Here is a 13,393-nt window from a genome sequence, read left to right as displayed (position 1 = left end):
AATAGAAAAATTAACGAAGAAAGGAAAAGTGCGAAACACATTTTGCGGAAATTGTTGGTTTGTAATTTGAATTTGCGCCATTTGCATTCAATGGGTGGGCCGGGCCCACAATGAATGTGTCCTGTACACCAATACGAATACAATATATATACATATGTATGTGTGTGTGAAACGGCCCCGGGGCGTTGGGTCTCTACACGCACAGGCAAGAGCAACGCGCGTCTAAAATCGGAAACGGATGTCGGCAAGTGTAGACATATTTTCTTAGGAACTTTTGCGCAACACCCAACACCCACCTACGCACCCATCCATGCACGCACATTACCGCTTCATGGTCCCTCTCCTTTGTTGTTGCTCCTCTCGCTCGAGCATTTATGCTGCGCCCTGTGTCATCTCTCGTCCCACCTCATTCCAGGCTGGCGCCCAGCTAGTTTGCGACTTGCTGGCCCAAAGTTTTCTTGTAACGGCAAGTCAATGAGCGGTAGCTTTTCTTAAGGTGCTGCGAGGGGCTAAAGTCGGCGAAGAGGAAGAGGCGAAGGCGGTTGGGTGGCGGGGCAGTAAACTTTGTTTACTGCTTGCTTTACGAGTTACGGCCAGCTATGCGAAAATGGAGTAGCTTGACTTTTACTTCGGTCGAGCAGTGTATGAAGAGGAGTCGTGTGGGGGGAGGGAACGAGGAGTGTTGGTTATGTTGCGTTGGTTGCAATTGAAGATGATTTCGCCGTACATAGTTAAATTATGTTAAAATTTTTGTCGAAATACTAAAGTAGTGGAACATATGAACTTCTATCTTCTGCAGCAGCTGTAGTAGCAGCAATGCAATACATGAAATTATATGTATCAATAGAGATTATCAATGTACTACTCATTACTTTCAATAATCCGAATCCGTGACTTTAGAGACACAAGCTAAGCGAATAGAACTTGCTCATACTTTATGCACTAGATGGCTACCAATCTGCTTTATTAACAGCTGGCAAATACGGCTCACACTGAAAGGCAACAAATTCTGGACATAAATATGAGCAGCACCAACTAGTTAACAGGTAGTAAGGAAGTGGGGTACTCGCTTTGCTGGTTAGGGTGGTACAATACAATAAAGAAAGCGTACGTAAAACCAAATGGCGTATCATTAATGTGGCTTTGCCTTCGGACCCAAGAACTTGACTCTCACACGCACAACAATCACATACAGAGCTCATATCTACCTGCTTATAGGTATGTGTACATATGTTATCTCAGATATAGTACAATGCGTGTGTTTAATATACCGTTAGTTTAATGAACATAATTAATAGTTAATACAGCCGTTCAAATCAAGGAGCAGTTGACTGAATTCTTTGTCGTAATAAGCTAGGAACCGGCTCGTATCTCTTTTGTGGACTCTCGCTATTCCGCCTCTGAGGGATGGGCGAGGGTGGTATATCGAGTACAAGTGCCACATTTCTTCAATTACTGGGTAAAGTTGACCAATTTGACTTTTGTTTCTTTTATAATCGAGATTCTTACACTGTCAATAATATCTTGATATGCGAATCAGAAGTTGAATTAAACAACTGAAGTTTGTTTCGCCCTGTGATATTTTATTGCATATATGTTTGTGAATTTCTATTAAAAATATAAAGACAGTATGGATAGATTTGTTAGAATGTTGCAACAGGCAGGGGGAAGACTTGATTGGGCTTAGCCCTGCCTGTCTTCCCGCATGTATGAGAGTTAGAGACTTCAAACCTCGTAGGTCCCTATATAGTGCTCGGGTATCGAGTATCTTGAAAATAATCGATAACTAGTAGAAAATTTCGTATTAACAGTGTATATTCTATATTCAAAGCTAGAGTCAATGATATACCATCTAAATATTCGTAATAAATATTATGCGCGATAGCTTTCGGTATTCAGACTATGAAATGCTTGTCTGGCAATTATTTCTCTTCCCTTTCGAGCCAAAATCGCTACATGTTGCGGTTATTGCTGCAATTATTTTAATATTTCGCTCACATTTACATTTACGTTTACATTTCCATATTTATGATTACGCAGATTTGTGGTAGTGCTAATTAAAGTTAGTCAACATCAAGTACAGAATACGTTTGGCATAAATGTGTAACATGCAGAAGGAGGCGTGACAGACCCCATAAAGTATACATATATATATTATTCTTGATGAATGTAAAGCACAAAAGCTAAGACTTGTTAGCGATGAAATATTGTATGCAGGTTTCATATTTTATATTTTTGCATGTGTTTTTGTTTGTTTGTTTGTTTAATTTGAGTATTTATAGCATATTAAAAAATGCATTTATTCATGTATAGACGTATAAATAAAAGAACACATCCTGAATGATTCGAACGTTTGATGCCAAATTTCAAGTGAAATCTCATGGTGTGCAAGTCTAGTTGAAATTGTCCGAAAAGTTGCAGCTCATTTCACGAGCACAATTGCCAATCATTCAGCATATAACGAAATGAAAGCAGAGCCAGCGCGGAATATATTCTGTATTTCCCGTATTCACAGAATCGAATACGCAAAATTTCATTTCCGTTTTTCCCTGCACATCCACAAGCAACTGAAAACTTGTGCAAATGGTCGCAAAATGCACGCCGCGCCAACTGAGAGTGACGGCTAGAATATAGATGGAAATACAGATAAGAGAGAAAGACATGGAGATGGAGTATTTCCCATTAATAGCATTCAATAGAGCTTCTCCTCTCTCGCTAATCAGCACACGAATTGGGGTTTGGGTTGCATTTAAGAGCCACCTCGCCGCAACTGGATTCCCATTTCCAGTCACTTCCAGTCGCCCATCTTGATGAGTGCAGTACTTTGCCCCACTTGATATCAAGGTCAATAGAAAATGCCATCGCTGCTCAATAAAGTGCACATTGACATTATCCCTTGTCCTCATCCCACTCTTCTATCCCTCTCTACTACACTACAGCCAACTCTCCAACACAGCAAATCAGCACTTTTCCGAAATTTTCCGTATAATAGAAAAAAAGTTAAACGCTTTTCGCGATTTGTGAAACTTTTCCGCACTTGCTTTGTTGGACAGAAAAACGCCAACAAAGTCATCATTGGAAAACTTTTCAACAATGACAGAGCGTGTGTGAATGCTCTTATTTTAAACCAAACAATAAAACAATTCAAATATAAAACTAAACCAGTTAAATTACATTGGGGACTATAATTTGATAGTTGATTTTAGATAGTTTTTAGTTGATAACACTGAATCGGAAATAAGTATTTGTAAACGAACTGTCGTAGCTCGATTTCGCATTTTCAATGGGTTCAAGGTATATATAACCCGACTAGAGCTTACTTACTTATCTTTGGTGTCGTGTGCGTGTGAGTAATATGTGTGCGATAGTTAGTTTAGCCCATGGATAATTTGATAGGTTTGAAGAAAGACCCACGCGCACACACTACATTCATATGCATATGTAGTATATGCATTTATTTAATTTTCAAACATTTTCCCAGTTGTTGACGCAGTTTTGCTTGTCGAAGCAAGTTCTATTATTGGATATCCTTGACTGGGCTTTGGCTTTGAGCTTTGCTCCCAAATTGTATCCTTGCGCCGTTAATTAAAATGCACACACTCATATGTATGTGTATATAAATATATATATCACCTCTCTCTTTCTCTTTATCGGTTAGAGTTTGGACTGGCATTCAAGAAATCTCATAGCAGCTTGCGTTTTATCTATGAGAAGTCGGGCGTGGTGCCTGGTTTCTGTTTATGTGCTTATATGCACGAAAACCACACACACGAACGACACGTAAAAGCACAGGCACACTCACACATACACATACACAGACATGCATACAAAAAATTACTTTGCTCGCATTAACTTGACAATCGCCTTAACGCAATTCAACAGCCAAAACCTGTTTGTGTTTGTATAAATATGCACATATACGTATATGGGTATGTGTGTGCTGTCTACTAATCCACTTGCTTAAATTTTAATCAGCTCTGTAATTAGTAAGTTCGTTGCAACTGCTGCTTCTTCTTCTAATGTCTACATCGTTGTTAAACATTTTGACATTTACCTATGCATCGTGCCCTGCTCTCATTGCAATTGCTTTTGAAAGTAATTTGGCATCATCTTACAACAAGAAAGAGTGAGTGAAGAGTAACTCTAGAAGAGTCTAGAGACTGCACTGCTAGAAGCTACCCTGTCTTTTTTCGTCAAATCGGCGGGCATATATACTCAGCTCATCGTTTTATGTAAGAATATACATATATATAATTTAAGGGCTTTGCCACGCCTTCTTCTGCCTGTTAGATACATTGTTACAAATGCAATTCAATAATATAATTTGATATTTTTCGTATGATTCAACAAATTATATTCATATGTATGAATATATGTGAGAAATAATGTTTACAAATTTACTTAACGAAAAAAAAAAAAAAAAAAAACAATTTTTAGAATAACAATTTTTAAAACAAGTTGAGTAGAGTAAATTATATTATATATTATAATAATGATAAAGTTGCATAATAATAATCAGATTATATTTCACGGTTGTATAAACATCGATTTACGTTGGAAATTTCATAATTTAATATAAGATAAATGCGACGGGCTAAACGAATCAATAATTTAAATGTTCTGTTATTTTGAACGGCATTAAATTGTTAAGTATATAATATTTGAATACAATTTGTGCCCCTGCAGTGAGCGTATCAAATTGCAAAATGGTAATCAAAATAATAAACGAAGCCAACAAATTGATGCTCAAAAGGAATAAAAAGCAATCAATGCAAAATGCAGAACAGATGAGGCTCCAAAGATTGACAAAAATAATTATAAAAAAAAAACCTGATAAACACAAAATCTAATGATCAATAAACAAAATTCATCTGTGTGTGTGTGTGTGTGTGTGTGTGTGTGTGTGTGTGTGTGTGTGTGTGTGTGTGTGTGGGTGGGAGGGGGTGAGGGCAGGGTGGAGGTTTTTTTCAGGTTGATTTTCTGCTTTTATAAGAAGATAAGATGTATTTTAAAAATAGCTGCATTGAATACATTTTAGTTATATAAATAAGAAAATACGTGAATAAGCCTATGTACATCCATAGTTTCATTGTCAGCTATAACCCTATAGCCCATTGACATTAAAACACTCGGTGCGAAATTAATTTAGTTGACAGTTAAGTAGCTTAGCGTCTGGACTCACAGAAGTCGGCGGAGACACCATAGACATTTAATTAGTCGCTCGATTGTCATTTTCCTGCTCTGTCATAAGCAACTTCCAACTTGAGATATTGCATGCCTGCCTCTAAATGGTTTTAAGGTCTTGATGTTATATAAGTCTGCTTAGCGATAAAGTAATAAAGTAAAGATACAACGAAAATGGTTTTCATAAAAGTATGTAACAGGCAGAAGGAGGCGTGGAAGACCCTGTATAATCTTAATCAGGGCGATGAGCTGGGTCGATTTAGGCCTGCCTGTCTGTCTGCCCGTTTTTATGAGCGCGTCGATATCAGAAAATATAAGAGGTAGACTTGTGTGGCTTGAAATTGTTTTTGAAAATGTCATCTCGTTATTTCGTTATTGTTAAAAAAACATCGACAATAAGTTAACTAATTGTATCTTATTCCAAATTTTAGATGTAGATTCCGATTTTCGTGTTTGTTTTAAATTATTTGGGGTGTTGGCGGTAAAGAGTATCTGCATATATATGTATATGTGTTATTTATCTTTGTGGAATATTCGATTATACCTCGATTTCCACGTCCTCTATCAGTGTATAGTAGGTCCACTTGGTTCTTAGTTGGCCGTTGCTTATCCACTGTTCGTCAAGTTTGTAGGTACAAAAGCTTTAGTATTTCCCAATTTGCAGACGGACATAATCTTTTTCGTTTATATTTAATTGTCCTTCCGTAATATAAAATATATAAATATTTTCCTTTTATCTTTTCAGTGTAATCCACGAGAGTGTTTACCATATTTGCTAAGCATTTGTTTGAGGTTAGTAGTTGAAATCAAATAAAGTCTATCAAATTATTTAAGCAGAGATAATTGAAATGGCGAGCCTGAAGCGCTTTGCCAATTGTTTGTTTATTCAGGCAGTAGAAATATTTATCAGGAACAATATTTCATAATCTGTAATATATTTATTCAATTTGATTTTTCACCTAAACCAACCTTTGCTCGTTTGCCCATTTGTTGCTTGAATAACCGCAACTGAAACAGAAACAACAACATCAACATCGGCAACAACAGTAATAACATTGGTCATCAGTATATTATGCCAACGGCTTTTCAGTTATTTCACGAACGCGGAATGGATATATTGGTTTGTGCAATGTCCATTTTTCTGCCAGTTGATTACAAACCATTTCGCTGCTATTGATGCTAGAGACTTCAAATTTAGAACATTATGACCTCGAGTGAGTATTTCGCAGTCAGTGACAACGGCAACGTTCTTCCTTGTTATTTATTGTATTTCTGACATTTTGAACACGTCATTCATTTGATTATATTAAACTGGCTACATTTGAAATCGAATTAATATCGGTCTAGTATATGTCTGATATTCCTCAACTCTACTATCTATTCTTTGTGATCTAATTTCTGGCATCTGGAAGCGAAACGAATACATATTCTTGTTAAAAGACATCAATATGGAAATATTGTAAGAAATTTAAAATTTTCTATATTTTAGCTATGGTCAGAACATTACTGTGAAATTCGAATTGCATGTTAGATCTATATAAATGTATATGTCATCTAAACATATAAGAGTAATCTCATTTCGCAATAGAATCAAGAATTCGTTCTCTCTTTTTCATTTGCTTAGTGAAATTGTTTTCATCGTTCGGATATATTTACGCGAATAGTTGTAATACATTGCCTAGGCAGAGAAAAAAAAAGATTAAATCAACGTTTTCAACACATATTCTAGATATCTCATTTTCTCTCTCGCTCTCGCTCTTTCTCTCTCTCTCTCGCTCTTGCTTTCTGCGTTATCGCTTAGTTGCATTTCATTTCATTTCATTACATTTGTGTGTTGGTTTGGAATTTGGCGCACAGTAAAATATTTCATCATCAGCTCTTCACTGTGTTCAGTATTTGTACCGCAAATTTATAGGGAAACATGTACGACATGACCTCTCAACCGAAAGCCATTAGAAACACTCACATATCCTTTTCAAATACAGACGCACACGCACACACTTACACAGGACATAGCGGACACTCACGCACACCTGTGCCCGGCCCAAAAATGTGGGCTGTGGGCTGTGGGCTGTTGTGTACGAAAAGCAATTTTCCAATTTTCCTGGGCGCACAACATAACGCAAGCATATCAGTTGATTTTCTTCTTCGTATTTCCTTTCTATCTCGCTCATTCGGTATATATATATATAAGTGTGTGTGTGAGAGGAGGGGGAGGGGGAGGGGGTGGTTAGGTATTTTGTTGCGCTACTTATTCTTCCAGCTATTTGGCTTCTGACAATGGCTCGACTTTATAAGCACCTTAGAAATCAGTTGGGTAGAAGCGACACAAGTAAAAAGTGGATAAGGTGTTGCCTAGACGACTAGCAGATGCTCTAAGATAGGTCAGGTAAACGAACAATTTTATAATGATTACTATAGCTGGTTCTAGACTAACGATGGTTATCCAAATGAAGTCAGAATTGATTTAAGGTAGACTCAATTGTAGTCTGCATTATCTAACCATTAGCCGTGCTCCCTGTAATGCCTACCATATAGGGTATTGAAAATTTGCATTAAACCAAATTGCTCTATGTCGCATTTTCATTTTCAATTCGACCTTCAACGCCAAGCCAAGCTGATTTCTCTTTTATATTTGTTATTTCTCTTCATTTTTTTTATTTGTGGCACATCTACTTATGGCGAAAACCCTGTCAAATAAACGAGCGAAAAACAAATGAGATTTCCTATTGCTGTTATGCCAAGGAGTGGCTTTTCATAAAAAATGCTTGACTTGTAACCCAAGTCAAATGCCTCAGTAATATATTTATGAATTATGCATAAGGCAATCTATAGTAGTAGCAACTAGACCAGACGTGCTTACTACGCTTTGAGATAGATTCAATTATATATAACTTACTATATATAATTACCCAGAATTAGGCTCAGACCTGATACACAAATTCCAAAGGTCAAACATTTAATAATCATGCGCTTACGACTCATCTTTCTTTGCTGAAACTTTACGACTTCGATATATGCAATTAGACACAATTAAAAGCTCAAATTTAATTTAGCTAAAAGTTTCTGTCCTCGTCAAAATTTGGAGAGAACCATTACGAAATGGCAGAGTAGTGCCCACAGCTGAAAACAATATTTACGGACATTCATCTTGAAATGTGGGGCTTTGGAAAAGATAGCCATAGTAACTCCATCACATAAATTAATGCCCCCAAACTGCAAGCGGGCAATTTTACAATGGCAAAGCACAAATAGACGCAGCACTCGACAATCAAAGTGGGTTTTCCGCTTTGCACTCTTAGACAGATGGATCGGGTAGGCAAGAAGGGGGTCATATATACAAATACATACATATATTGGAGAATTGCCGCCAAACTGTTGTAAAAACATAAAACAAAAAGTAGAAGAGGAGCAATGAAAGAAAAACTTGACTATTCGTCGTCGTCGTCATCGTCAATGCCTGCGTTTTCATGCTGTTATAGAAAGCCGAAAGTCCGTGGCATGTTTTGCTGTTGTTGGCCTTAAAAGTTGAAGCAACAAGAATAACAACAACAACAACAACAATTGCAACACGAACAGCAACAACTAGCCAGAAGAGAAACCATTTGGAAAATATAATCAAATTTCTGCCTCTCACTCACTCAGAAGTAGTTCAGCAGTGGCTTGGGCTTCGGGCTTTGGGCTTCGGGCTTCATGCAAATTATTACATATTCCATGCATATTTACAACGTTAACTTCTTTTTTTCTCTTCTTATTCTTTGGGCTTTCGATACCCTGTAAATGAGTCGACAATGAGATAGTAATAAGATGCTAACACGATATAAGTATATGAGTATATAAGTTGTTCAAACTAACTTTACAGATATTCTATTTTCAACAGTTAGTTGGTGACTAGCTTAGAAATATATTTACATATAATGTAGAATTGATTTGATATGTCTATATATGTGTATACCTTATGAAAAAAAGTTTTGACAATAATATTAGTTTAATATTATAAATGGGGGAGGAATACATTTAAAAATATTGAAAACATATCTAGTGTAGCACAGCATGTCAACTCTTATACACGTTAACATGGCATCTCTTGGTCAAGGGCATTCACTATTGCGAAAGGAGTATATTGGTTTGCTGCAATGTCCTCCCACGTGCAATGACCGTATGGATGCAAACCAAGTCACTGATTTTGAAGGCAAATGCATGAACTGTCCATTGAAGAGCTCTAATATGGGATAATTATAGGACTGCAGGCACTTTAACTGCTTGACTTCTTTAAGCCGTGACCGTGAATGAGTACTGTACAGTCGATAGCGACCCTCTGAAAAAATTTCTTGTTTGTTTGGTTCTATTTATTTTTTTCTGCCCCACATTGGAATATCAGAAGGGCAGTCCACACAACGGGCAATGGAACTAAACTCAAGTGGCATTGGGAACTTTTACTGCCCCTGTGTCTTGGCTGTCATTTGATGTAAATATGCGATGACGTTGGACGTTCCACCCGATTAGCGTAGGCTCTAAAGCGAAGTAAGGTTGCGTTTTACCTGCGCCTCGAACTTATTGCAATTAATTAACAAACATTAACGAAACTTTGCGCACAGGTCAAACAAGGAAAGGCGCTGTTTGCCCGTCTAAATGCTTTCGAATTCGTTTCTGCTTATTATTCATTTAAAATATTTCTTGCTCTCTCTCTATCTTTCTCCCCCTTCCTCTGTGTAAATTTGTGCTCAAGGATAACGCAGGACCCTCGTGTGCGCCCAGAGGCAGAAATTTCGAATCTCGCTGTACACTACGCCGGCAATTAAATTACACAAAGCTTTTCTGACACGAAAAGGTCTCAAGTATGAAAAAATAAAAATGGCAGCTACCGAAAATTTACAGTTGAAGGCATTTTAGGGTTGCCCGCTGTATATACAAATGTGTGTGTGTGTGGATTACAGTGCTGATGCGCTTTGTGGCAACTGTGTGCGGACGCATGTAGCATGGATGATATACGGCCCGTGCTTGAGACTTGTGAAAGCTTTTTGAATTGAGATGCCAACTGGTTTGGGCAAACGAGTTTCTTTGTCTCTATTTCGCTTTACTTATCATTATTAATAGATGTGTTATGTAGTTGAGACATGAACTGAGGTGACACACATGATATGACAATCACTGTAAAGCAATCTCCTCTGTCCCCCCTTCAAGTTCTCAACTGTTGAAATGTAATGCGAATATTCTAAGCAGCATTTTTATGTGACATATTTAGGAATCAAACACCGAGGACTAGGATGGGAATCAAAATACGACAAAATACAAAGAGAGAGGGAAACTAACTAGGAGAACAGAAATCAAATAGAAAACAACTGGATAAAGAAAACTCTATATAAGAAGTTTTAGTAGTGCTATACATCCTCATTTAATTTCATATTGCTCTCAAAAATATTTTTTTGCAATAAAACCTTGCTTAGGCGAGCTTAATTCCACATTGATAAGGCGTATGTCAGTTTATAGTTGTTGTCAGATAAGGAGCGACCAGATATAGCTGATTGTGTAGATAGTTTAAATTGTTCGTCATAGCAACGATTTACTGTAATTCCTTTGTTTTTTGTTTTGTTTTTGTATTTTCTTTTTACTAATCATGCAAAATGTTATCTTTCTTTGGACCTTTCTCTTTGTTTTCGCTTGCTCATTTTCATTAATTTGTCAACGTTATTTTATTTCTGCAACGACCCACCGTGGACACCGAACGGCAATGTGGAAGGCCCGAAGCCCCGCCCGGACAGTTCGTCCGCCCCCGCTCCCGTGCCTCTGCATACATAAATCATCTGCGTCCAGTGAAGCGTCTATAATCATTCAATGTGCCGTGCAAAATTATGCAGCAGGAAGCGACAGCAACAGCTGCCCCACCGTCCCGATTGCTCTGCCCTTCCTTCCCTGCTTCTTCTCCTCTTTCCTCATGTTTATGACTAGCTCTTTACCTGAGTCTGAGTTTCTTTCGACTCATTGCATTTTATTTTGTTTGATTGCTGTGAGTAGCGAGCGGCGAGTTCTGCAATGCCCTTGTTTGATTTTACATAATTGATTAACGACCGGTGCCTGCCTGCACTGTTGTTTCATTTCTGTAATAGATGGCGCCAATACACCCTATTATAGTGTGCACATAGGGTATATACTTAGTTTCGCATGAAAAAGAGTGTTTACTTGGTAGTAAACTATTTTTGCTTTCTGATAAATTAGATTTTCGTATACCATGTCGTGAAGGTGTATATCGTGTGCTACCCTATAGCAAATATGAACAACAACAAAGTATTAGATTTCGCATAATGTATATATTTTTATACCCTGAACCCATTGAAAATGGGAAATCAGGGTATATTGGTTTTGCTAAAATGTATGTAACAGGCAGAAGGAGTCGTGGCAGAGTCGATATAGCCCTGTCTGTCTGTCCGTATGTTTGGACGCGTCGATTTCAGAAGATATAAGAGCTAGAGGCTTGATATTTTTTAAATGACCGAATATACAGCGCGGATGTCGAGTTTTGCTTTAAAAATCGATAACTATTCCCGATATTTTGTTATCGATTAAAAACATTATCAATCAAGGCAGATGCCACTGTAGCTAATTGAGAATGACATAATTTTTTCAAAATTGTCAATTATTCAATAGAATATGTAGATCATACGCTGAAGGTTTCATTAAATTCGGTTAAGTCGATCGACGTTAAAATGCTTGGCCAATTAAGAAACACACGTGCAGCAGCTACAACAGTTTTCCTATGCGTGTAAACACATACATTAAAATTTCTTCTAGCACATTCTTAGAATCACATCAGCAGTTAGTTTCGTTTAGTTCTGCTAGATGGCGTTGCATCAGTGAATCTCTTTCAGTTTTGCCATTGCAATTTCAAACAGTGAGGTGGCGTCGTGATAAAAGGCGTGGCGCTCGATTGGGAAGTCTCGGGCTCAAATCCAGGGCGCTTTGTGGTTTTTTTTTAATTATTTCAAAATTTTTATATATTTAATCAAATGAGTTTTCTATTTCATTTATATTTTTAAATGCATCGAAATTGAAATTTTAACCATACCAAATGTGCGTTTTTATTAGTTTGGCTCAGGGTAGTATCTAGTCGAGCACTCTCGACTAGAGTTTTCTTACTTGTTAACACTCTGTATTCGTAGTAAGCTGTGTATAATATTTATGATAATTGTTTGACTGTCGTGAATGTATATATATGTATATGGCAATGCTAATCTTTAATAAGAGATATACATATCATCATAAGATCTCTAGCGGCAGGGTATCCTCCAGTTGAGCACTTCCTAATCACCTTTCCTCATTCCAATTGTCTGTTGCCCTGCTCTGGGATTGAACTTTGAAAGCATTTGTAGAATTTACGGCAACTGCAACTGCATCTGACAAAGACTGTAATTTTCTCGAACTGAGAAAATTGAGAAAACTCTCGTGGAAAGTAAAGCCAGCAAGCAAGGGTGACGGTGCTAGGGCACAAGAGGGATTCTAGTATAGATAGCAGTAGGGCGACGGCAACAAACTTTTCGCTGAACCTAACCGAACAACTGACAAAAACTGACAAAGTGCAGTCGGCTGATAGTTGTTTTTTCTTTTTCTTTTTCTGTAGTTTTCCATTTTCATTTTCTTTTTCGCCATGTAAAAGTTGTCCTCGTATTTCACAATTTTCCTTTTGTGTGATATGTTGGCTCGTAATTTAATTTCGCTTCCGCCTCCGGGTAAATGTGTGTGATTTAAATTTGCTATAGAATTGTATTCCGAAGGGCAGTGTAAATAGTACGTACACTGACTGGTGACAGCAACTGTATATTTGCATATGTACAGGATATTTGTAATACTCTTTGTTATTTGCTATCCATTTTCTTTGGATGCCTCGGGTACAGGATATGCTGCATTGCCTAGAGGAGTATTTGGGGCTGTATTGGGGGCACTGTGCTACACTTATGGCTTATTAATGTACCTGCCACATGAGTCGAGCACTGGGCGGATGACGACAACGCCGGTGATGATGACCTAGTCGTCGCACCTACTATGCGAGGGTGTCGGGTGCCTGATAAGAGACAGTTGGTGTTGGCGTTTTGACAGTTCGAATGGCAGCAGCCCAGCAAGCGTTGTGTGGATGGAGCAGAGAGGACGCAAGACGGTGCAGAACACATCTCAAATGGTTAACAGGAAAATTGAAATCGTAAAACGTATTTGAAAA

Source organism: Drosophila navojoa, chromosome 5 (assembly GCF_054131105.1).
Source record: "Drosophila navojoa isolate 15081-1374.11 chromosome 5, UAZ_NAV_1.0, whole genome shotgun sequence".
NCBI lineage: Eukaryota > Metazoa > Arthropoda > Insecta > Diptera > Drosophilidae > Drosophila > Drosophila navojoa.
Note: the sequence above shows the minus strand (reverse complement) of the source record.